Genomic DNA, 27,176 nt, shown 5'->3' with positions numbered 1-27,176 from the left:
CCATTTTTCCCCAGCATGACTTATCTGTTTTCCCTCATTGAGCTAAAATGCCACTTTTATCATCTACTAAATTCCCAAATGTATTTGAATTTATTTCTAGATTTTCCACTCGATTTCATTCTTCTGTCTGTCTGCTTCTGTCCTGTTACCACATCATTTCAGTGTCAAGTTCTATAACATACATGAATTTAATATCTGGAAACCTAGCATCTCCTCTTTCAAAATTTCCCTGCCTGTTCCCGCTCTGAAGGGAACTCTGGAGAGGACCAGTAACTAGGTGGTTTGATTATCTTTTGCTCCATTGACAGATCTTGAGATCTAAGATCTTTCCTTTGGTTTCTGCCTACCTCTGGCTGCTTCAGGGCATTACTGGATTACTAGTAATGAATGAATACTCCACTTTGTGATCTGCTTTTCTGGTGTTTTCGGTCCTTCCTGGGCTCTGGGAAGAGGGACTGGACAGATTATTTGCCGCAGAGCTATGACTGGGACCTAGATTTTCCTGACTCTGGTTCAGGATTTACCACTACTATTACTGCTATGATGATGACTTGTTATTATTTCTACTGATGTCATCATCCCCAACCCCCACCGCTCCTATTAAAACGCAGTGCACCAGGCGCTGTGCTAAATATTTTTGATATATTGTCCTTCTTGTCTTCACACGGCACCCGGAGGAGGTGGAATGTGCTGCTCTATCCACACCTAGCTGCTGGTGGTCACTCCGGGTGCATCTCACCCTCAAACATGTTCCCTTTATTGGCCGCTTTCCAGCTCTGACCAGGAGCCCAGGCATGCAGACTTCCTAGTGCTCCAGCAGACAAATTGCTGCATGAGTGTGTTTTTATTTCCAAAGTTGTAAATTGCACCCAAATAGTTTTTATGCAATTTACAACGTGTCTGACAAGAAAACAAGTTGTTGCTGCCAACTCCTGACTTTTAATTGAATCTCTCGTTGAGTGTGGGGCACAATAAATAACCCTACCCATGGGGGGCATAAGGCAACAGTAGAGGCATTTGAGAATGTCTCCCGGGAAGGCCAGGGGGCAAGGAGCCTGCAGGTTTCTGGATGCCCTGCTTACGTTGGTTATTTCTGGAAAAGTCTCTTAAAGGGCCATTATAGGGAAGTCCATGAATTCATGACTGCCATTTTGATAAGAGTCAAGGAGCAAAGCAGTCCTGCCGAGCCATGGGGGCTGAACTTGGGCTTGATGTGACATTAATTGGACTTGGTAAACCCCAGATCACCTAGGTTTGTTCTGCCCACGCCTGACAAGCCATTTGCACACAGCAAGGACTTCCTTGTCTCACTGGACCTTTTGCTTGGGGATGGCTTTTTGGAGAATGAGGATGTTTGACATTTTCCAGGTGGGCTGAGAGCCGGCGTGGGCAGCAGTGTTCAGAGTCTTGGGTCACTCAATCAGTGACATGGCATCATAAGTGGATGCCTGTTGGTCCGTAGCATTCCAAGGGCAGCAGGGGCTGAGGCTGCCAGGAGTTCCCAGCAGGGGTGATTATGCTAGTGCGTTTGTGAGGAAGAGCCCTGCGGCTGCTGCAATGTCTGTTGTGAGATGCGAGAGGAGCCGGGAGAGACCCGGAGCCAATGGTCTGAGTCATGAACGCTGGAAGCGATTGCAGTGTGGATGATGGGGGTGACTCTTCTTCTTCTTCTTCTTCTTTTTTTTTTAAGATTTTATTTATTTATTAGACACACAGAGAGAGAGAGAGAGAGCACAAGCAGGGGGAGAGGCAGAGGGAGAGGGAGAAGCAGCCTCCCTGCCGAGCAGGGGAAGCCCAATATGGGACTCGATCCCAGGACTCCGGGATCATGACCTGAGCTGAAGGCAGAGAGGCTTAACCCACTGAGGGCCCCCGGGCACCCTGATGGGGGTGATTCTTGAAGGCTGGTGTCCACACAGCGGCTGTGTCAGTGTTCTGGAGGCTCCTGGATGTTCACCACGTCTTACACTGATCCATGATCTCTTTTGAAATTCCACCAATCCTATACTCTGGGTGTTACTATTCCTTACTCTCGGATAAAGAAATTGAGACCCGGAGCTGTTAACTTGTTCCGAGATGTGAGTGGCTACTGAGCCATTTTTCCTGACCTTCAACTTCAGAATGTTGAGTGTGAGGTGAATCTTCTAGATAGAAAATGAAGGAATGGATATTTTTGTCTGAATACACCCAAATGTTCTGCCTTAAAAAATGATCTGTTCCTCCAACCCAATGTCCCCCACAAATTCCTGCCGCACTCTTCAGGGTCACTAGGAGGGAATAGTCCTCCTGTTTTAGCTTCCCGCAGTTAGCACACAGACTCTGTTTCACACACATTTATTGATCACTTCCGGGACTCTGGCGCTAAAGCTGTTAAGATGTGCTGACATGAAGTGTGATGAATTTTTCAGATGCTTCTATGTGGAGATTGAAAAGCCAGTATAGTATGTTAAACTCTCAGACAGGGCTACTCTCCAATTATTTTTCACATACTTAAAAAAGCAACTTTTCCTGCCCTGAAAATTATGGAACCTCTTCTTTATGAACTTCAGAGTCTGTCGTCTGTCCTTCGACATAGTTTCATTAACGGCAGATTGAATCTTTTGAGAAGGGATTTGGCTCTTTTGGATTTGAGTTTGGAGGCTGGAAAAATCATTTGGAGCTGTCTGGTGAAGAAAGTGGATGATATAATTTTTTTTTTTTTTAAACGTGCTGTTTGAGAAGAGAATGGTTTTCTTGCATGTTTTGTGGATATATTTACAAAGGTGATTGTTAAATACTTCACCACGGGGAAAGGCTAGCAAGTAGTATAAAACTATGAAAACATTCATTTAAAAAGTAAATTGTGGTGTGTTTGTTATAAAAACTCAGTATTGGTGTCATAGTTATACCTATGTTTTGAATTCAGAAGATATCTCTCAGCCAACAGGTTATAATGCGTATTCACAATAGAGAGAGAAAATATTTTCCATTTTTGGGGCGCCTGGGTGGCTCAGTTGTTAAGCCGCTGCCTTCGGCTCAGGTCATAATCCCAGGGCCCTGGGATGGAGCCCCGCATTGGGCTTCCTGCTCCGTGGGAAGCCTGCTTCTCCCTCTCCCACTCCCCCTGCTTGTGTTGCCTCTCTCGCTGTGCCTCTCTCTGTCAAATAAATGAATAAAAATAAAATCTTTAAAAACAACAACAAAAAAGAAAATATTTTCCATTTTCCATGTTGTGTGTGTCAGCAGCCAACTTGAATTTCTCAGCATTCTTAGATTATCACCAAGGATTTTGAACACGCTGCCTGAGAATCACAGATGTGGTGAGTTAACCACATGGCCCAACTGTGCTGTCTAGGTCTTAGTTTTTGTGAAGAAACCACAAAGACATGGGATTTCAACTAGTCCATTCTGTTCAAAATATGTTTTAAAATATTCAGAGAAGCGAGAAACTATGAAAGTCCCTTTAAGCTGACAGTTAAAATAATTCATAATATTATGAAATCAGTAAAAAAAACAACAAAACTTTAATTGCAGGCCAAAGATTCACTCAGTTTAAAGGAGAATTAAAAATGTGAGTGGACTGAGTGAGGACTGGTGGCTTTGTTGTTATGGTAACCATAGCAACATTTACTCTTAAGAGGAAGGGGCAGGCTCAAGGAAATCATTTTTGGGGGAGAGTGGGGAGCAGGAAAGGAGAGAAATCATGACCAATCCAATGAGAGTGTTAGGGGCACTTAGCCTTTTGATAGTGACATTTATATTTTGCGTATAAAACATTCATTGGTTTGTGTCCACGTATCCCTTGCTTATTGGAGTGGACAAAGTTGTGTACCTCAAACGATGACCAAACCAACAAAATATCTGAAGAACTAGTTGGCCTTTTATGACAGGGTCTACTTAACATTGTTTCCATTTGTTTTTATTTACAGACTCTTAGTTATTTCCTTTCTCACTTGAAAAATGCTGAATTAATTACCCTGTTCCTTTGTCTGGTGCCTGGATGTTTTGGGTGTGACTACTTTGTCTTTTTCTTCTTCTTCTTATAATTTGAAGGACCACTATTTAGTAAAGAGATTAAGGAACTTGAAATATATTAAGATGGGCAAGGTTTCAGCTCTATTGGGACGTCTGTCCTGAGGTGTAAGGGAAGGTAGAAAATCAAAGGAAACTAATAACTGAATGTGATAATACAAAGTACTGAAAAGGACTCAGAAGACAGATGTTATGGTGAGCAACTGGCATGTGGGGAGACTAGTTGAGATCACTGAAGATCATTTTGAAGAGGTGATGTTCGAACTGAGACCCCGTGTGACTGACTGCCAGAGGGAACAGCAAGCACAGGGGCTGAGATGGTTGTGAGGTTGAGGTTGGGTATGAGGGACAAGAAGGCCAGTGTGGCTAGAACAGGAACAGGGGCAAAAAAAAAAAAAACCCCAAAAAACCCAAAAACCCAAAACAACCCACCAACTACAAAAAAAAACAAAACACAAAACAAAACAAAACAGAAGACATAAAGGCTAGAAGTAGGCAGGGATCAGGATGTAGTATCTAATATTCTACGAAATATTAGATACTTAGACTTTTTTTTTTAAAGATTTATTTATTTTGGTCGGGGGGAGGAGCAGAGGGAGACGGAGAGAGAGAGAAGCTCAAGCAGACTCCTCACTGAGTGTGGACCCCAACATGGGGCTCAATCCCAGAACGCTGAGATCATGACCAGAGCCAAAATCAAGTCTGTCACTTAACCAACGAGCCATCCAGGTGCCCCAAGCAAGGGATTTTATAAGGAGAGAAAACTTAAATGTGTATTTATAGCAATAGAGGAAAGAGGAAAATGGCAGAAGTTGAAAACATAGGTAAAGGGGAATAACTAATGAAGGAAGGGGTGTGGTTTTGATGAGGAGGAGGGACTTGTGTTTGTCGGATGGTGGGGGTGAATTTGTAGCCTTGCTTTGTACATGGGGACAGACAGTTGAGGTTGATGGCCTCAATTATCGTGATGAAGGAAGAGACAACATTCTCTTCTTCAAGTAGCAAGTTAAGTTTTAGTAGAGGGCCTGAGACGAGTGCAAACCCTTTTTAGATGGTTATTAGAGATAGAAGACAGAGTTGCTCAAGGATAAAGACGTGGTCTTATTGGGCCGTGCTGAATATCCAGTTGAAGCTGGACAGGGAGATGGGTCCAGAATGGAGAGTGGTTGGTTGATGTTCTTTGTAATAGTCAGTCAATCACAGCACTGAGGAAGTTGATTGTGAGGTTGTAGTCTTGCTGTGTGGGTCTGGTGGAAGAACAAGGGTGCGAGGAACTATAGGTGATGATCAAAAAATATTTCAGGTGGTCGTTGGGATCATCCAGACAGGGTTCAGGAGCAAAAGAAACTTCTGGGAGGCTGAGGGGATCCTAGGATTTTTTTTTTTCTTTTTTAAAGGAATGACAAATCAGAAAAGTTGGCATAAAGGCAACTTGAAAAAAACCATTTTTCTCTACTTGCTTCATAAAGTTATTGTAAACTGTAAATGAGTTAATTCATGCATGTTGGTTTGGCTACCACCTAGCACATAGGAAGAGCCCAGGGAATGTTGGTGGCGGTAGCAGATGCTGTTCCTGCCCGCTGCGATCTCCTGGCCTCCTCTGGCTATAGGTGCGGCTCTAGTGGACAGTTCCTGGGCATGTCCACGACCTCCCTCCCCCTCAAGGGCTTGCCATGTCCTTTACCCCAAGCAGTGAGAACTTGTTCACCTGGAGCCTAGGTGCAGCTAGGAAATGGAGCAAGTATAAAAGTTGCACGTAAATGGCCCAGCCTCTTGTCTTCCAGCTGGAGGTGTGTTTTTGAAGCTTCCATAGATGGTCTCTGGCAGGATTGATAGGAGTGGCTCCCAAAGGCAACCAGCTCAATCTCATGTGCTGTATTGGCTTTCTCCTTTTTGTCTCTCCCTTTCTCTGTTCCCTCATGTCTGCTTTCTGGGATTATGTTCCAAATAAACTATTTTCACTCAAGTCCCTGCCTCATGCTCGGCTTTCAGCGTGGGGGTGGGGCAGGGGAAAGCCACATGAACGTAACCGTTATTCATGTTAGTATTATTGTTACTGTTACCTTCAAAACAACTATTAATTTATTATCATCATCATTATTATTATTTATTCTAGACATCTGGAAATTTTTACAAAATTTCTCATTTCTTTCCTGGACAGAAAAGACATCCAAAAAAGACTCACAAAGTATCAAGCCAAGTTATTGGAGATGACCAAAACATAGACATACCTTGGTGAACTTCTGAAGATCAAGGAAAAATATCCAAAGGCATTTGAACAGAAAAGTCTGTTGACCACACAGGAACAAAATTTAAACTGCTTCTGAAACTCTCTGCAACATCCAAGGGCAAGGGAAAGGAAGTGACATCAAACAGGGGTTGGGAGGGAGAGCAGGGAGGACAAAGCCATATGTAGGAGCGTCCCACAAATAAAAGGGCAATGAAATACAATGTTCTTAGATGTGCAACTCAACCTATTACTTAAACAAAGTTATTAGACTTGCTCTCATGGATGGTGGGATGAATCAAAATACAGAACTCGAGAATTTGAAAGTCACAACAGTGACCATTGAAACAACACACAAAAAAACTGATTCTAGATGACTGTTTTATAAATGGTGATATAACAGAATGGATGCATGAAAAACAACCCTCAAAAATGGAGAGTGATTTAATTATAATAATTTAGGTCTAAGGTGTTGTCATACGAAAACAAAAACTAAGAGACCCAATAATAGCGGAAAATACAATTTCCTCATTGTCCCCAGGGGGATATTATTTCATTCTCAATAAAGACAACCGGACAAATATATGTTCCAGGATGTAGTTTTTAGACCCCAAAATAAGAACAAGTTGAGATAAAAACAGGATGCATATTTTCCAAGTCACTAAAGAGAAAGGCCAAGAAAACAAATTCCATATATCAAACGTCCTCATCTAGCACACTGACATTGGGTCTTTAATCTTCTTGTCTCCAGGAACTCCTGTGATTTCGTCACCCCCCCCCCCCCGATCTTACATCACCTCCGATATCATTAATGCAAGTGCTCCATTTCTGACCACAACTTCCTCCCTTTCCAGCTTAGCTTTTTAATTAAAAGCACGAAAATAGTTTTTGATCTCACTGTGACCCCTCACTCCATTATCCTCCGTTTTCTCTACCCTTTGGCCATCTTCTTCCTTCACTTTGCTACCTATCCCACTTAGATCTGGGGCCATTTTTCCAGTGATATTACTGCCAATATCCTAAATTCCCCTGTCCTTTGGGGGCTTTTGTCATGCCACATCTGACTGAAATCCAATCCCAGAGCAACCCACTATATGCTTTTTCCTTTTTTGTATTTAATCAGATGGAGAAACACCCAACAGGGAAGATTGTTGATCTCGAATGGGCCCTGTGGTGCCAAACAATCCTTAATGTATCCCAGGTCAACCCATGGTCTGACTTTCCACACTGGCTATTCCAAACCTTTTTCAGCTTCCTCAAATGGCCAACTTCCCCACCTTCCTATCAACCCTCAACACATGTCCTCATTTCATGTGAGAACAGATGCTGTTAGATAAAAATCCCTGCTACCAAACCCACCAATATCATCCTGTTTGTATCTGTCTGCTCTTCTTGCCTGTTACATGGAGGAGTTCTTTCTCTTCCTGATGGAATCCTATTCCTTAAGAGTGCTTTGGACCCCATCCCCTTCCTCCTTCTCTGGAATTTTGTACTGTAGATCATCTTATTTCTCCTCAATATCCAGTTTTTTCTCAATCTCATTAATTACCTTAACTGGTAAACATTAAAAAATTCCATTCTATTAACAAATTATCTCACCCCCACATCCTATTAGATATTTTCTAGACATACTGTCTTGACTTATTTACTTACCACTGGCTTTTCAACTCACTTTAGCTTGGCTTCTGTTCCCATTCCTCCACTGTGGCAACTCTTGTAAGACTTCTAGTAAATTCCATGATATTAGATCCCATTGGCAATTTTAACACAGCCATGCCACTTAACTTCTCAGGGGCCCTTGGTGCTAATGATGACTCAAGTCTACTCCTTTGTTGGCTTCTCTGATACTCTACTCTCATCTTCACATTCTCTCTCTCTCTCTGTATCATCTCTGTCTCCTTTTCCAGGATCTCATTTTCCTTTCTCTGCCTTGTCTTCACGTAGGAGTTAAGTTCTTTATGTTCGATTTTGGTTGTACAACAAGGGCATCTGAGGAGGTTTTTCATAATTATTGATGTCTTGGCCTCTCTCCAGACATTTGGAAGTGAATCTCTAGAGTGGAAGGTCAGATATCTGTATTTAAAAAAAAATTTATTCAAATGAGGGAAGTGTTTGGATGCATTGTTGGTCAGAATGCAAAATGGCTCAACATCTATGGAAGTGAATTTTTTTTTTAAAGATTTTATTTATTTATTTGACAGAGATCACAAGTAGGCAGAGAGGCAGGCAGAGAGAGAGGGAGGGAAGCAGGCTCCCTGTTGAGCAGAGGGCTCGATGCAGGACTCGATCCCAGGACCCTGGGATCATGACCTGAGCTGAAGGCAGAGACTTAACCCACTGAACCACCCAGGCGCCCCCCCCCATTTTATATTTTTGATGATGACTTAAAGGATGTGTTTTCATTTTCATTTTCGACTGCTCACTGCTAACATTTAGAAACAGTTGATTTTTATATATTGACCTTGTATTCTGTAACCTTGGTGAACACATGTATTAGTTTTAGTAGCTTTTTATAGATTTCTTTGGATTTCCTACAGAGATGATCATGTCTGTGAACAAAGACAGACTGACTTCTTCATTACAATATAAAACACTTTTCTCCTTTTATTCCACTGACTGAAACTTCTAGTACATAAATAAAAATGGTGAGTAGATATCCTTGCCCCATTCCTGATCTTAGCAGGTGAAGCCTTTGGTCCCATTAAAAATGGGACTACTAAATTTTTCTTTTTTCTTCCTTCATTTGCGTTGATTTTGTGTTATTTTTATTTCGCTTTATACTGTGTGTTTTTTAAAACATGCAATAATCTTTCTACTTTGTCGGTTTAAGAGCAGCAATTTTTTGTTTGTTTTTTAGTGGCCGCTTTAGGGTTTGTGGTATAAATTTTAATCTTATCTCAGTCCATCACCTGATAACAAAGTACCACTGTGTGTTTGTATTAAAACCTTACGACCGTGCACTTTCATTTCTTTCAGCCTCTGTGCTGTAACTATTTTATTTTTTTAATGTAAGCTCTACACCCAACATGGGGCTTGAACTCTCGACCCTGAGATTAAGAGTAACACGCTCTACCCCCTGAGCCAGCCAGGGGCCCCCTCTGTGCTACTATTGTCACTGATTTCACTTACTATGTAACCTTTCACATAGTATGTAATGCAGTATCCGGCTGATGGTTGATAAGGTGAGGTTATCCACGGTCTTTACAAGATATTTAAATAATAACAAAAGAAGATCTATGTATTTGTCATATAGTTATAATTTCTGGTGCTTTCCATTTTCCTAAGAAAGGCTTCTCAATGTTGGCGCTCTGAACCTCTGGAATCAAATGATTCTGTGTTGTGGGAGCTGCCCTGTGCCTTGCAGGATGTTCATCAAGATCCCTGGCTTTTCCCCACTGGATTCATGTAGCGCTTCCCAATCTTTTTATTTTTTTATTTTTATTTTTTTTTTTTAATTTATTTGACAAAGAGAAATCACAACCAGGCAGAGAGGCAGGCAGAGAGAGAGGAAGAAGCAGGCTCCCTGTGGAGCAGAGAGCCTGATGCGGGGCTCAATCCCAGGACCCCGGGATCATAACCTGAGCCGAAGGCAGAGGCTTTAACCCACTGAGCCACCCAGGTGCCCCAGCGCTTCCCAATCTTGACAAAAACTCCTGATCTTCTCTTTTTCTCCCTAAACGCAGTCTTTTCTGAAGATCTTTGAGAATGGTATTATTATTTCAACAGTTGCATAAAACTGAAATCTAAGAATTGATCTTGCTACTTCTATTTCATTGTTCGTATCCAATTTGTCATCAAATTATATTATTTTTACCTCCTTAATATACCCGATTTTCTCATTCTTTGCTGCCACCTCTCTCCTTAATCTAAGCTATTATAATGTCTTACCTAGAATTCAGCAATAAATTCCAGATTTCATCCTCTATTCCTTTTCCTTCCATCCTACCTGATGTCCACACTATAGCTAGTGTACTTTTCAAAATAGAAATTTTGCAAAACCCTCCCTCCCTCCCTCCATCCCTCCGTCTCTCCTCCTTCAATTTATAACCCAAGTAACCAATTTATGCCTCGTATGCCTGCAGTGTACTCGTATTTGGATAGCTAAGAAATGTGATAAGCAGGATTCACACTCAGGTCTGCATAACTTTATGAAGAGAACGTTTTTGAGTCTTTGAATAGGGATCAGCTCAAAATGAAGGAAGATAATGAATTTTCAGGGAGAAAAGTCGAGGGAATCACAGGTATGAAAGTAAGTGTTTGCATCACACAAGAACGTCAAGAGTTTCCTTCATATTTATGCAGCAAAACATTGTACTTGCTTTCCGTCCTTAAGAGGTGTCTTTTCCTCCCGTTAATTATTGGGATGAGGTGGGTACGGGGAGGTTACCAAAGAGAGAGTTTAACGTACCTTTGTTATACAATCATGATCTTCAGGAACATGGAGATCCTGCTCTAAGTACCATGGGGGACACAAATAGAAAGACAAATAGGACATTGTCTCAGTTCTCAAGGACTATTTGAGTCTTCAGGTCTCCCATTTGCATATCTCCTCCCACTTTCCCCACTGCAGGTGAGTTCATCGTGTAGCCCTTCACTGCTGACATTTTTGCGCATAGCTGTGTATTCAGTGGTCTCAAGCTAAGGGAGCGGAGGGGAGGGTGAGATTTAAAAAAAAAAATCCCATAAGGGCTTGTTCAAATCACATTCAAATTAAGAAAGACAAACGACTCACAGAATCACCAGGGAATTTAACCTTTTTTTTTTTTTTTTTAAAAACAACAAAGTGGGCTACCTGAAATCCAAAACAGTTTCCATTTGAAATCCGTCTCTCTGAATGGAAACAATGAAGCATTGCAAGTTTATACTCTTGAGGAAAGCGACGCATCAGGTGTAGATTAAAAATGAGGGCTGGGGGGACTTGGAAAGATCAAACAAGGGGCTGTTGGGTGGTAGCATTAGATAAAATGATTTCCTATAAGGCATTCTGCTGGGAAGTCTATAAAAGCTGGCATTGTTACTATTTAGTAAGAAAGAGCTTTTGATTTGGAGAACACTCTCAACCTTCTTTAAAAGGTAACCATTACAATCTCAAAATGAGAATTCTAGCATTTGTAAAGCTTTGATTCACTTCAAGTCACACTGCCAAAAAAAAAAAAAAAAAAAAAAAAAGAGAGAGAGAGAGAGAGAGAAAGAAAAAGGAAAAAAAAAATCAGTCTTTTAAACTTGACTTCACAAATAAAAAGGCTTCTTATACTGGGCTGGGATCAGAGTGGCCAACCAGCATGTGTTCCCGATGTTTGTGAAGTGTGGGATGTCAGAAAGCCGGAGGATTTTCAGGTTGCAAGAGTCCTTAGGGAATACTACATCTTTTGAAAGCAGTGGAACTCTCCCTTCCTTTACAGTCTTACCTGGAAAACCAATATTTAAAAAGATGAGAGCAGATGGGAGATTGACGGAGAGAGGAGGGGGCAATTGGGGACACTCAGCCCTTGTCTGAGGCACCTCTGCCACATTGTTTTACAACTACTCACTGAGTCTTTTAAATTAAAAACGAAATTTTAGGGGCACCGGGGTGGTTCAGTCGTTAAGCATCTGCCCGCAGCTCAGGTCATGATCCCAGGGTCTTGGGATCGAGTTCCGCATTGGGCTCCTTGCTCAGTGGGGAGCCTGCTTCTCCCTCTCCCACTCCCCCTGCTTGTGTTCCCTCTCTTGCTGTATCTCTCTCTGTCAAATAAATAAATAAAATCTTTACAAAAACCCCAAATTTTCTAATAAGATTTTATTTATCTGCCAGGGAGAATGAGCACAAGGAGGGGGAGTGGGGGAGGGAGAAGCAGGTTCACTGCTGAGCAAGAAACCCCACACGAGACTCTATCCCAGGACCCTGGGATCATGACCTGAGTGGAAGGCAGATGCTTAAATGAGCCACCCAGGTGCCCCATTAAATTTTTAAAAAATTTACTTTTTTTTCTCTGTCAATGTTTACTTCATTATATTGAAGCTCTGTCATTAGATACGTAAATACTAGACGCATGAATATAATTGTTAGATTTTTGGGGATGTTTTGTTGTTATGAAATTTTCCTCTTTATCTCTAGTAATAGACCTTATCTTAAATCTGCTTGTCTGTTATTAATACAGTGACTCCCATTTCCTGTGTTTACTATTAGCATGACACTTTTTTTTTTCAGTCTATTTGCTGTTTACCGGTTTGTTCCTAAGTATTTAAAGATGAACTCTTATCAACAACATATAATTGCTTCTTGCTTTTTTCCCCCTTGACTGGAATATTTAATCAATTTAAATTTGGTGCAGCTTCTGAAATAACTGACTTCAGGTCTGCAATTTGCTACTTGTTTTCTTTATCCCATCTGCTTATTTAGTCCTCGTCTTCTACCTTCCTTGTGTGAATCAAATATTTTTTAATATTTTGTCTTCGTTCCTCTATTGGCTTTCTAGCGATCAAGGGAATTCTTGCGTCTTTCATTGAGATGTAATTGACATGGAAGGTTATGTTAGTTTCAGGTGTGCAACATCGTGATTCGATATTTGCTTAGACAGTGAAATGATCACCACGATGAGTGCAGGTAACACCCATCATCTCCCGTACTTATGTTATTTTCTTGTGACGAGAACTTCTAAGATCGGTTCTCTTAGTGACTTTCAAATACGCAAAAATACTATTATTAACTATAGTCACCATGCTGCACATTATATCCCCAGGATAGATTTATATTATAATTGGAACTCTGTCTCTTTTGGCCACCTTCCCTCATTTCCCTCACCCTCCACTCACTTAGTCTTATTCTTCCCACTTACCAGTGAGGAAACTGAGACCAGAGACATAGAATGACCAGGTCAAGTGCCTTTGTTTGGATAGACTTAGGGCTTAAGAGATCCCCTTGATATGGGCTCCCTGGTCGAGTACATGTTCCCCAAGCTCGGATTATGATACCTATCTATATTCTGTTGCTTGAGCAAGTCCCTTTTGGGGGGTAAGAAGGTTTCTTTTTTAAGGGTCGAGAAAAAATCTTAAAAATAGTTCAAGGGGTTGACATGGAGTTATGTGGCTTTAAAACCGACAGCCAGGCTCTAGAGAGAGGAAGGAGGGGTGTTGGTGAAAAAAAAATTATGTGCACATCAAAATTTGCAAGTGATTCTGTCCTTTTACAGACACGTTCTAGGCCACAGGAGGCATCTGCCAACTGGGATGTCCCAAGGCCGTGGCCAACATCACGAGCATTTGCTATGAAATCCTGGTCTAGAGACAAGAGCGATGTTCATGCTTCCAATAAAGAAACACCACTTTGGTGCCGGACTCCTGTCCCCTTCAGCATTTGGGCTTGGAGAATGTGGACTTCAGGCTGCCTTTCCCATGTGTCATTTCATCTCTGAGGACTATGATAACCATCTCTAGCTCCTGCATAAATAGGTTGTGGGCTCCCCATGGGTACAAATCTTAGGCTTTGTTACTGCCTCTCTTGCATCTGGCACATTGATTTGTCCAGAGAGTGGTTCTTGTTAAATATCACATCTGGAGCTTGAGAGTCAGGTGGTCTTGGTTGGAAGGGGGTTTCTTGATAGTCTGCTAAGCTGAGAGGTGGGGGGAAAAGTGTGGAATTTGTGGGTCAGATATGGAACTGGCTATGAACAGACTCAACCACTAACTTCTTGTCAGGGTTGGTTTATTTGGTTATTCACACCTCCTAGACTTTGCTTTCCTCCAGTATCAAGTGAAGAAGACAGAGTAGATCGTGCGCAGGGTGCATTCCAGCCTGAGACCTCACCTGTTCCTTGCATTCATAATGGCGACCATTCCCGCTGTACTTGAGGGAGGTCCAGGGTGCACATGCGGCATGATCGTTGCATCCCACAATGTAGGAGCATCAGTGCACTTGAATGATAGGAGATTTAGAGGGTAAGACATTAAATAACTCGCTCAGGTTCACATACTTAGGAAGGAATAGAATTGGGGTTCAAGTTCAGATTTGCCTGATTCTAAAGTCCCTCCCTGCTGCCCTGAACTTCTGATGAGAAATTACAAGGATAGTGGGAGGCGCTGGAATGAAGAGACCTTATAATTCATTCCTGGCCTCCTCTTTCTTGCTCCCATAGTGCTCAGGAGTTTCGCTGATGACCTCTTGACTCTGTTTTGTCCATTTCTGGGCCAGAAAGCTCATTCTTCTTCACAGGTCTCCAATTGAAACCAGTTTGAATTGAGCTGGGATCTTCCTAAAATCTCTCTCTCTTCCACATCCAGGTCTGGGTTCTGCTCTCTGGGGACTGTCTGTGAAATAGCCTCCTCGCCAATGGCTAGGATTTGAGTTTCACAGGGTGACCCCTTAGGGAGATAACCTTAGTTATGCCTGACTTTCTAGGCTATGTTTAACCAAGGAGTTCTGTTTGAACCGGATCTCTCCGGAAGCAGAAGATTTCCATCCACATCTCTGCGAGCATTCCCGGTATGTGGGGTGGCCTGATGGCCCTCAGTTTCTGGTTCTTTCCAGAAGGGGCTTGCTGGTTTTGCATTAGGGTCGTGTGTCCTAGCTGGATGCATTGAGACCCATTTTCTTGGGCCCCAACTTCTCTTTGAAAGTGCAATGTGTCCAGACACCCAGTGGTGTGTCCCCAGCACTCTGCCTTTTATTCCTCAGTGACACTAAGGTTATTAAGTTTTTACCCCCGGAAGTGCAGGGGCAGCCCAAACCTCCCTGTGCCCTGTTCACCCTGCTTGGCTTCCTGTGTTTGCTCCTGTGTGTTTGAGTCTGGAGGCAGATTGCTTCAGGCTGGAGCTGACCCGGGGAGAAGCAGCAGCTTTAACATCCCTCGGGCCCAATGCTCAGAATGAACTGGGTAATAATGCCAGCGCATTGCATTGCAGACAGACTGGACCTTGCCATTGACATATTTCCCTCCCTAAAAAGTGCTTGGTGAAGGGCATGCCCTTCACACCCTTCTCCAGATACAAGTTGGGAGGTCCACCTCCCAACACCGGTGTAACAGACATTTACATGTAAATGGAAATTTACATGTACCAGACATTTGTAACAGACATTTACATGTAAAATGACAGGCGCCCTCAACCTTGAATCTTTCATCTTGCTCCCTTTTCCCTGCAGAAGACCTTCAACCCCCATGACTGCCTCCTCCTCTGTTAGGATCTCCTAGTAGCCCCTCTCCCTCATAGGTGGCTTAGGCTCCATGTATATTTGATAAAGATTTTTTTAAAGACTTTGTTTGAGAAAGAGAGAGAAAGAGAGCACGAGCCGGGGGAAGGGCAGAGGGAGAGGGAGAAGCAGACTCCCCACTGAGCAGGGAGCCCGACGCGGGACTCGATCCCAGGACCCTGGGACCATGACCTGAGCTGAAAGCAGATCCTTAACCGACAGAGGCCCCCAGGTCCCCCAAGTAAAGATTTTCTAATTAGAAGAAATAAAAATCCCTCATCATCTTATCACCAGAGAGAGCAAATTAACATTTTTTACCCCCCCCCTTCCAGTGGGGGATTCTCTCCAGGGATGTGTTTCATATTTATGTTGTTCATACAATTTTATATCCCTTTTCCCTTAATGCTATCTTGAAATTTCCGGGGGAGCGTCCGTAAGGGAGAAAGCAAGCAGCTATAGATAGAATCCAACAAATGTAGCCCTTAATAATTCCCCAGCACGTTACACAAAAAGGCTTGGAAAGAAGCTTTTCCCCTTGTGGGAAAGAGTAAGAATTGTGTCCTCAACAGAGTTATGTGACCTTGATTATTGAACCATGGATCAGGGAAGGAGCTCATTTCTTTTTAGACTATTGTTATTAATAGACACTTATCCAAGGCCAGGTAATTAGGGAATATTGTACTTCAGGAAACACATGAAAACATACATCGTACCACACCTGCTAAGTGGGTTGCTATGGGCAATCCAAAAACCTTGAACTGGGGGCCGGGAGACTTGAATTTCAGCTCCAGCTCTAAAAACAGCCCGATGACCTTAGCCTGCTCAAGGATGATTTCTAGATTCTTTCCGGTTTAAGGTAATGTTATTGTTTGTTGTTGTGATTCCCACTAGGACTTGACTCTGCGCCAGGAACCATGCTGGGTTTTCTGTGTGGATTACTTTGTTTGATCTTCATGTTAACCCTATGAGGAACGTCTGTGACGGGTTAACCTCAGACCTAGAAGCAACCAGCAAATTCTCACGACAAAGTGAAGGGAGCGCGTCGGTGGGGAAGCGAAATGGATTTTTCACGTCGCCGTAAATGCTCTGAGTGTTTGTCCCGGTCATGCTGCTGGTACCTACTGGTCTACCTCAGACAACGTCTTAATGCCGGTGGGGTCTGGACCCGGGTTCTCCCCTACTTGCATGTACCTGTCACCAGATATCCAATCTTCATTGTGACCATTAAAATGATTCACAGGCAATGGGCACAACCCAGGTATGCAACAGCCTTTTTTTTTTCTTTCCAAATAGCCGGTTGAGATCAATGTGACAAGCCACGTCCACGCGGGGTGTCCAGTCCTGGGCCAGTCTTTGGGGTGCAGGTGTTTGCTGGAGGCTGGTGTGTGATTTTAGGCTGTGGATGGGGAACTGCCAAAAGCTTTCAAGTGAACAGAATCCAAGCCGGCACTCCCTGCGAGACCGCAGGCCTGGGGGAATGTGGAGCAAGTTCCTTTCTTCCCAAGGAGGTGACTGGAACGGTAACACTGCCAGATTGTTCCCACGCTGTAGTTTTTTCTCAGGATCCCTTGTTACGTGCATGTAACATCGGCCTGATGGTTCACGCCGGGCGGATTCCACGGGAGAAGAACAGGCGTATAGCCTCTCGGCCGTCCAGGTAAGCGAGTGGAAAGGTGCCCGGTGTGCGAATCATGCCAGGAAAATCAGCATAGGGCGTCTGATTCCCCCTGCACCCCAAGGTGAGCCCGCCCCCGAGCCGTCCCCAGGCGTGGGCCCATCTGAACGGCAGTCGGCAGCTGATGGCAGCGGTCCTATTGGGTCCTTGTTCGACATCCTTCCAGTAGGTTTTCCGCTGAAGGGAGGGCCAGAAGGAAGGATGATGGGGTATTTACGAAGAAACGGGTCCTCAGGGTGAGACCTGTTCTTTTCAATCCTGCATGTTAGGAGAATCTAATCCCTGGCATATTTTTCCTATCTTTCAAGATGATTTTTTTCCCCTTCAATCATAAAAATTATATATAGAGAGAGATATATATAGATATAGATATAGATTCTCTTTGCAGAACATTTAGAAGATCAGGTAACAAACAAGTACACACATAAGTAAGTAAAATGTAACCATAGTTCCATAGTCCCCCTACAGAGACAAATACTGTTAATAGTGTAAGAATATTTATTTCTCAATAGACATATAAAAGCGTGTGTGTGTGTGAGAGAGAGTGAGAGAGAGAGAGAGAGAGAGAGAGCGCACTAGCCGTGAGGGAAGGGCAGCGGCAGAGGGAGAAGCAGACTCTGGCTGAGCAGGGAGCCAGATGCGGGGCTCTATCCCAGGACCTTAAGATCATTACCTGAGCCAAAATAAAAAATCAGATGCTTAACTAACTGAGCCACCCAGTGCCCCATATTGTGTATTTTTTATACTACTTTTTCCCATTTAATATTATTCATGAACATTTTCCCATGCCATTAAATATTCTTCAGGATCAGTAATTTCAGATGACAGTAATATATTGTATAAATATACTTCTGGCTTATATATCCATTTCCGTAGAGCCGAACACTCAGGACACCTCCGTCTTTCCTGTGTTGGGACCGATGAGGCAATGGACAACCTTGTACATTCTTCTTCGCACACACATTTGGTTTTCTGAAATATTCTCAGAATCCTGTCTGGTGGAAAATATCATTACTACAGCTTAAACACAGTTTGGGGTCTGGTTTTAGTTACGGGACCTCATGCATGTGGAGATGAGAGTGACACTTTTTGGGTGAAAATGTAAACCTTGGGGCATCTGGGTGGCTCAGTGGGTTAAAGCCTCTGCCTTCGGCTCAGATCATGATCTCAGGGTCCTGGGATCGAGCCCCGCATCCGGCTCTCTGCTCAGCAAGGAGCCTGCTTCCTCCTCTCTCTCTGCCTGCTTCTCTGCCTACTTGTGATCTCGGTCTGTCGAATAAATAAATAAAATCTTTTAAAAAAAGAAGAAAAAAAAAAGAAAATGTAAACCTTTGCAAGGTTGGGGGTAGAGTTCTAGAGACGCACACCGAGGCTCATCCATGGTGGTTTTTCTCTCTTCAGGGAGGAAAAGGGAGGGGAGTCAGTGCCATTCACTCCAGTGAGGCCCTTCTTGGTCCCGGGGGATTCCCTTCCTCCAAAGCAGCTCACACCTTTGCAGCGTCCGCAGCAGAGAAACCACCGTTGGGCTCCACGGTTTCCAAGGATCGTGCCCTACTGAGCTCATGCAAGAAAACAAGCAGGTTTGTTTCGCTCTTTGCCAACCAGCGTGAGGGCAGACAGTGGGGCTCCAAACCCTCCCAGGTCAGGAGATGGGAGTGAAGTGGCCAGGTGCCCAAGTCCAAGGGGTAGAAACCTCTGGAATGAAACATGGACTCAGGGCTGGGCTCCTGAGTGCCGGCAGGGCATGGCGAGGGAGCCAGCCCAGCTCAGACCCGGGAACCCTCCCACCCGGATGCTCTGTTCTCTTTTCAGCTTTGCCGCCTTGCTGCTCCATCTCCTTGATAGTTTCCTCATTTTACTCTTTTACCCTCTTTCTTGTGGATGTGGGGCCTCCTGAATTAATTTTCTGTGTTCCCTTTCCTTCTTTCTCCCGCCACCCCCATTTTTTGGAGGTTTCCTGAAACCGGTGTATCTACACCCTACTGAATTTTAAATTTCTGCTAACATTCCTAGTTGTTCTTTACAAGAGCTCCTTCCTTTCTTTTCCTTTTTCCTTTCCTTTCCTCTCCTTTTTCTTTCCCCTTTCCTTTCCTTCCCTTCCCTTCTTTCTTTTCTCCTTTCTTTTCCTTTCCTTTCCTCCCTTCACCCATTCCCTACCTCCCTCCTTCTCTTTCTTTCTTTTTTCTTTCCCTTTTTCATAAAAAAAGACAATTTATTTATGTATGTATGTATGTATTTATTTATTTGACAGAGAGACAAGGAGAGAGGGAACACAAGCAGGGGAAGTGGGTAGAACAGGCTTCCCACTGAGCAGGGAGCCCAGTGCGGGGCTCAGTCCCAGACCCCTGGGATCATGCCCTGGACCAAAGGCAGACACTTAAGGGCTGAGCCACCCAGGTGCCCTCTTTCCTTCTTTCTTTTTAATAATGCAGCACTTTCTTATTCTTGCCTTCATTCCCATTCCTGCTGTGAGAATACAACACCGTTCAGCATCTCTAAACAGATTCGGAAGAGGTGTTTTTGTTTGTTGTCTGTTTGTAAAGTTTTCTTCTGTTTTTAAAAAACTTATGTTCCTTTTGGAGCCGTTTTCTGTTTCTGCATCTGTCATATCTCTATCATACTGGATGTGTCCTCTGATTGCCTGGTAGACCTTTATGCTTCTTTGTGTACAAGACTCAGGGTCCAGGAAGAGGGCCGGGGGCTCTGTGAGCTAGGTGGGCTTCAATTCAGCGTAAGCCGGGAAGAGTCTGGGGTTTGGCGGATGCCAGAGAAAGTTATGTCCTGGACTGCCGATCCTCACTTTGACCTCATTCTCCCCAGGGACTAGCTTAATTTTTGAGATTTTTAGAGAAAGACCGTGAATTTTGTTTTTGTTTTTGTTTTTGTTTTTGGTTTTGTTTTTGTTTAGTAGGCTCCAGGCCCAGGGTGGAGCCCAGTGTGGAGCTTGACCTCAAGACCCTGAGATCAAGACCCGAGCTGAGATCAAGAGCCCAACGCTTAACCCACTGAGCCACCCAGGTGCACCGAGAAAGACCTTGAACCTTTGAGCCTGGGAGTCAATGCTTGAGCGGTTGCTATCTTTCCGGGAAATGGAGGAGTTTGTGATAGACCTTTAATTACTCCTTTTCCCTCAGCTCATTCCCCACTTTGTGCCCGCCTGTGCCTTCCCGAACCATCTGGGCTCTGCCACACACTCAGGCTAACGTCTGCAGGCAGCCCCTTTGTCATCGTGGGCTGTGGCGTTCTCCGCTCTGCTTTACCATTCAGTACCTTCCATCTGCTTTCAATTTTATTTTATTTTTGTATGATTATGAAATATTTTAAATATATGAAAAACCTCAGGACACCAGATTATCTCCTGCCTCTACTGCTTAGATTGGACGCACGTGAACATTTGTCAGAGGCACTCCAGATCCCATGGACCGTCCGTGTTTTGGACTTTTCCACTTTTTTCCCCATGGATGTGAATCTTTCACTTAGTCTTTGTGCTTTTATGTTTTGTGCTTGTGATAGAAAAAAAAAACCAACAACAAGGAAGCAGACATCTAGGCTTCAGGAGGGAGGAGAGACAAGGACAGGTCCTCAGTTTGATATCTTGAAGGAGTGGTCTGGCCACACTTTCACTCCGGTAATTGAAAGGATGTTGATCCAGACTCGTACCCAAAAATACACTTTCAACGCAATTTTGGTGAAATAGGACGTAAGCAAGTTTCACTACAAATCGATATTTTGGTCTTTCCTAAAGCCATTCCGCTGGTTATGTTGAGTTATCACCAGGTGCTCTGCATTGTTTGACATCTTTGGGGGGAAATACGAAAGAAGCAAAAAAAAACCCCAAATATAATTTTCTTTAAAGATTAGACTTGTAGTCTAAGAGTCTAAGTCTCTATGTTGCTTTACGTTCTATAAATTGCTTTCCTGGAGGTTCCCTTTTGATCTCTCAACAACCAACTCAGGCAGGGACCCCTTAGGAGTCCTATTTAAGAGGGAAAGCAACCAGTTTTGGCCAAGGCATTGGAAAGGCTATATGGATGAGCCAGGACTTGGGTTGGAATTTGTTGTGTCTTCGAGTGAGAGAGATGAGCAGTAAGGCCCACCCAAGTCCTTATCTTGTTAACTGGCTCACAACGGACATCCTTTCTGAGCAGGAAGAGAGAGCAGACTGAGTTTTTGAGAGTCAGTGAATTCCACAGGGTTTCTAATGGAGAATTATTTGCCCTGAACTCAAGGAATTATTTCTATTCTTCCTTTATCAAGTAAAGGATCTTTTTATTGAAAGAAATATGTGAAGGATGTATTTTTACTGCAAGAACTCGTCCCTCACCTGCCCGCTAGCTCATCCCTCTGAGGGCTGACCGGACGTCCATGGACTAAAAATATAGTCTCGTAGGTATAGAATAGAGTCCTAGAATTTGGGGTTTCTTGGGATTCTCTTTTACTAAAGTATCTTTTGTCAATGAAACAGGCTCCCCCCCCCCCAATTATAAAGGAATCAAAGAACGTTGCATTCTCATTGTAAAAGATTCAGACTATGGGATACAGTAAAAAAGAAAAGGAACATTATCTCTAATCGAGGGTTTCTACTTCCAGTAATGGTGGGTGAGGTCATTTGGATCAATTCTCTAGCAGTGGCCATCTACAAAAGCCAGACAAATGTGAAGAAAAAAGTCTTCCTGATGCCATCAGAGAATTAACAAGACAGAAAGAAGACAGAAATCCAGAGGCGGGATTGCTCTGTGGGCTTGTGCTCCTCGGGAGGCGTTAACGATCCCAGGAATGGTAGATAAGAACTAAGGAGAACCTCTGGCAGCTCTGCTGGGGTAAGGAGCACAAATCAGAGTCCAGAACTTGCTACATCTCCAGAACTTGCTAAATAGCAGCATGCGATACCTGTTGCCCGCCCTGGGAGCAGCAGGCCAGACGGTCAAGCCATGGTCTGCAGATACTGGGGTCGCCAAGAAAGACATGACGGCATGACTCACACCAGCACTGGCTTGAAGAGTGCTTTCTCTTCTGAGCGAGATCAGCTTCAGGAGTCTGGGTGGGGCCCCCATGGCCAAAAAAGCCTCGTCCTGCAGGTGATGAAAGATAATGGTCTGCAGGTGAGGGACTGTGTTCTTTCTCTGCCAGGAACAGATCGAGCAGTGGGCATAGCCAGGAGCCGTATGAAACACACTCTCATTTGGAACAGAGAAGTGCACATCAGACCTGGAAGGATATTCTCAAACAAGGCGCTCTGCCCAGCCCACACTCCGAAGACTCCCCATTTCCCTGGAAGGAGACTGACTGTCACTTTTATGTGACTCTGCTTTCTCAACACTAAGGGTCAGGGCGCTGATGGATCCCCTAGCCCAGGGTCGTAGCCTTGAGTGGCTGTGCTCTAGAAGTAGAGACCAATGAGAAGTGGCTCTGGGGGCACCTGGGTGGCTCAGTGGGTTAAGCCTCTGCCTTTGGCTCAGGTCATGATCTCAGGGTCCTGGGATGGAGCCCTGCATCGGGCTCTCTGCTTGGCAGGGAACACGTTTCCCCCCCTCTCTCTGCCTGCCTCTCTGCCTACTTGTGATCTCTGTCAAATAAATAAATAAAATCTTAACAAAAATAAATAAAGTGGGTCTTAAAGCTGCTCTTGTTTTGTTTTGTTTTGTTTTGAGTTGGTTGGCATTTCCCTTCTCTTTCTTTTCTTTTCTTTCTTTCTTTTTTTTTTTTAAATTTGCATGGATGGTGTGTGGATCAGTCATGCTGCTACATTTGCCAGAACATTTGGTCACCTGTTGTGCTGTTCGTTCTCATTTAGGCCTTCTTGGCTATCTCAGACTCAGCGCGCATACCTTATCTGCAGAGTTTTCCCTGGCTGCCTCTTGGAATCTCAGCCCTCGCCAGCCAGACCTTCGCTGTGGTTGGAGGTTGGGGGAAGTCAAGGGTCTGGATGAAGGACACCCTCCTCCTCTGGTTCTTGAACTGTGAGCTGAGTTCAGATTAGACAGAAGTGAAGAGAACAAAGCAGAAGGTAGCTATGGTTTTTTGAATTGAGTTGAATTTCTTTAAAATGAATGTATTAATTGGAGTAATATGTATGTATAGGATTATGTACATACATATGTATATATTTCTCCATATGATTAAAGAATTAAAGTGTTTGAAGGGTTTATACATTGACAAAAATATATCCTGTTCCATATTTTCTGCACTTAAATTCTTTTTTCTCAGAACAGCTTTAAGCTCCTTAAGCCATTTCCTCTGATAGCTGTAATAATATGCTTATACTGGAATACAAAAATTTCAATTTTAGACATTATATTTTGACTTTGGACTATATAGGTGAGGGTTAGTTCATTCATAACCCCCCTGCCCCCCGCCACACACACACACTCTTCACTTACCTTTTCTTCTTCTTTTCCCAAATTTTAATATCAACATTTTTCTTTCTTCCCCATTCTTTACATTTGCACCATATATACAAATTTGCTTGTGGTCCCATCGCTTGTAGACAATATCTCTCGACTCTCCCTTAAGTAAAATAAAGGTATTTGTGCTGCTAATCTTAAACCCTAACTCTCCTTCCCGTCCCTACCTCGCAGATTCTGCCACCTTTTAAAAACATTAATTAACTAATTAATTAATTAATACCACCTAGACTTTAAATTTTAACAGATTGAGGCTCATTCCACTTATATGTAATTGTGTTGTTTATGCTTTATCTACAGGTCGATTCTCAAAAAGGAAAGTTGAAAAACAACGTTTACATTATTGTAACTATGCAGGTATTATTCACCCTGAAACCAGGTACTATAACAATTACTATCTTTTCTGTACTTTTTGTTTTTTTCTGGATTTCAAGTTGCCTCTAATTTTTTCTTGTGTCACTTGCCTTTCTTACATCTTCAGTTTTTTTTTCTGTCCCTTCCACCCAATCACACATGATATTGGTTTGATTTGCCCCTCCAGTCTCCCTTGGGGGCGGATGGGCTTATGTTCTTGTTCACTATCCGAACTACTTAATTCCTAGGCAGGGATTTCGGTCTCTGTTCTCTGGGATCAGTTCCAGTAGTTTCTGTTTCCTATGTTTTCCCTTTCTTGGGAACTTTTATATTGGATCACTATTTTTTTTTTTTTTGCTATTATTTATTTGACAGAGAGAGATCACAAGCAGACAGAGAGGCAGGCAGAGAGAGAGGGAGGGAAGCAGGCTCCCTGCTGAGCAGAGAGCCTGATGTGGGACTCGATCCCAGGACCCTGAGATCATGACCTGAGCCGAAGGCAGCAGCTTAACCCTCTGAGCCACCCAGTCGCCCCTATATTGGATCACTATTTTAACTACTTTTTATGTTTGATCACTGATTTGGCTTAGTTGAAAAATCACATTTCCTCAGAAATTTGAAGACATCTCATAATTGTTTTCTAGCTTCTACTAGTGTTGGTAAATGTTTGAATATTCATCTGATCATTCTTGGTGGAAAAAGTGTTTATTCTTTCTTTCAAACTTTTGGATGTTCTTTTTTTCATCCTTTGTCTCTTAAAATAATGAAGTACAAGGTATATGTTTAATGAAAGCTTAGGACACTTTTCAGTCTTGATTATTGTTCCATTTGGGTCTGGAAGACTTACATTATTTCTTTGATAATCTCTGTCCCTCTGCTTTCTTCTTCAAAATCTCATTAACCAGATGTCAGGTTTTATCAATGGCTCCCTCAGGTCAGATCTGTTCTCTTATATTCTTATCTCTTCGTTTTTCAGTTTCCTGTTTTTTCTTTTTAAAATTTATTTGATTAGGAGATTTGAAGCCCAAATCTCCTTTACAAGTTTTAATTTGTGTCCTCATTTTTAAAAATTTATTTTATATTAATTTTTATTAACCGTATATAACCCTATGGATGAAAGCGTTAAGTAGGAAAACTGGTTGTCTCTCACCCTTCGTTTCCATTATTTATCCTTCACTAGGGCTGCAACTTTAGCTTCAGATGTTTTTAAGTGACATGCTTGCATTCCTTTCTTCCTCTTCCTCCTTCTATTTATCTCCTCCTCCTCTTCTTCCTTCTTCTCCTCTTTCTTTTTATTAAAAGTTTTATGCACTGCTTTTGACTTTCAATTTCTTATGGAAGATAAAGTTTTTAGCTCGCTTTCTCTTTTTTTCCACCTCCATCATCACATACCCTTCGTAGCCCCATTTTCCCTGTATTACTTATTGATGGCCACAAAATGCTACATTAAAAAAGAAACCACAAAACCCTAGGGACATAAAGCAAATATCATGTATGTTTCCCTCAATGGTGGCAGTTTAGATGATCTCCATCAGGAAGTTCTGTTGATCTAGATTGATTTCCCTCATGTGTCTGGATGTTGACTGGGATTGGCTAATCTAGACTGGACTCAGCCAGAGTAATTTGGGAAATGGGACAATCAGGCTGTCCACAATGTGGCTCTCATTCCCTAGCAGGCTGCCCTCAGCTTGTTTTTATGGAAATGGTAGGGACACGAGAGAGAAAGCCCCTTCGAAGCCTTTGGTAATGTCCCATTGACCAAAGCAAGCCATATGGTTGATCTCAAGATCAAGAGACAGATTAGGTCATTTTGTCCAAGTCAGGTTATGTGATAACTGCAAGGTTATTGGGTGAAAGGGCATGGGTGTAAGAAAGGATGCAGGACCAGAGCCATTGTTAGAATGTTGCCTCTCTGTACATACATATATAAAACCTACATCCTAATTCTGGTGAGATCAATACGCTCTTTCTCCCTACAACATTTTGCTTTCTCTGGGGTTAGTAATGGTATTCCTTTACAACTTTTTCTTGCTCTTTATTTATTTCAAACTTGTCCCACATTCTAACATCACTCCTAAAGTTAGATGCTGCGTCAAGGATATTCTTGTAGTTTCATCCTCCTGAACAAATCTCCCCAGGAACCATCTGATTTGCTCCAGCCTGGGCTGGTTGCCTTTCATACTGATGTCTTGATGCATCCTGGGGTCTCCTTCTCTTTCATGAATTTAATTCCCTGCTTCTCAAATTCGTATCTTCCCATTTCTCATTTTATTCCTTTGCTTGGCACATATCTTCCCAGGCTTCCCAGGTACTTTTTTTTAGAGAACTTGGATCTCCAAGAGGACTTCATTTTACTGTCCAACATGATTGATAGTATGGAAAGATAAAAGTCTATAGTTTTTCTGAAACTTCCTCAGACCAGCATGTCCCAAAATACATCATTTTGTTCTGAAGATGTCAATATGTGTCACTTATGAAAAGTATTTTGAGGACAGATCATTTTGATAAATGGTGTATCAGGAGAGCTAATCTGGTTTCTTTCTGATGAACTTCTCAGAGTTTCTAGTTTGTGAGTCTCTAAGGATGAACATATAATATGCTATGTTTTTCAAACCTTATTTGATCACAGAAACTTTTCTCCTACTTGAATCTTAAGAAGATAGTGCTTTGCAGAACAAACATTTGGAAAATAATTTTGAGCTTGGGCACCCTAGTTTAGAACCTATAAAGAAGCTAATTTTCCTTGCCCCACTGCCTCACCCAACCCCTCCCCAGAAACGAGCCTTTAAAATCCTCCACTTATTGTTACTGGTGATATTCAGCGTGGAGATGTGTGCAGATAGGAGTGGAATAGCAAGCTAAGAGGGTATGTGTCCAGCAAAAGGACCAGATGGAAGAATTTAGGGTTTAAAAAAATGTGCATAGTGAAATATCTTAAAATACTAGCTTTCTGCAGTTCTTGGAATGGGAGTCAGTCCCTAGTCAATCTTCCTCATCATCTTGAGGAGGACAATGGATACATTTTAAAAATAAATTTGTCAAAATCCCTCTGGGGGAAGAAGCATGCTTCCCTGTTCTCAGGCTGTATGGTCCTGGAGAGGCTGACCCTGTCCTCTGTCTAGCATGTTCATGTGATCCATTCCAGCTGATGAGAATCAGCTATGGGAATTTTTCAGGAGCTTTTGAGAAAAGAGACATTATTTTTGGCCTAGATTTCTAGCTATTTGGACAATGCAAGCTTAGGGCGATGGTCGTGTTTCTACCATCTCTTTTGGAAACACTGCCTGAAAATGTAACGAACACAAAAAGAGAGCAGAATCAAGAGACAGAAGACCAAAA

The 27,176-nt window shown here is 42.8% G+C and overlaps 1 long non-coding RNA gene across 1 annotated transcript; it reads left to right on the top strand.

Annotated features, from left to right (window-relative positions):
- The first annotated feature begins 16,750 nt into the window (after nt 1–16,750).
- On the top strand, nt 16,751–23,045 carry LOC123930164. The gene is made up of 3 exons (XR_006815999.1): nt 16,751–17,061; nt 18,481–18,659; nt 22,874–23,045. It is a non-coding gene; the product is annotated as an uncharacterized LOC123930164 (long non-coding RNA).
- Nucleotides 23,046–27,176: the final 4,131 nt, after the last annotated feature.

This window comes from Meles meles, chromosome 18, assembly GCF_922984935.1.
Source record: "Meles meles chromosome 18, mMelMel3.1 paternal haplotype, whole genome shotgun sequence".
Classification (NCBI taxonomy): domain Eukaryota; kingdom Metazoa; phylum Chordata; class Mammalia; order Carnivora; family Mustelidae; genus Meles; species Meles meles.
This window is presented reverse-complemented; position numbering and strand designations above follow the sequence as displayed.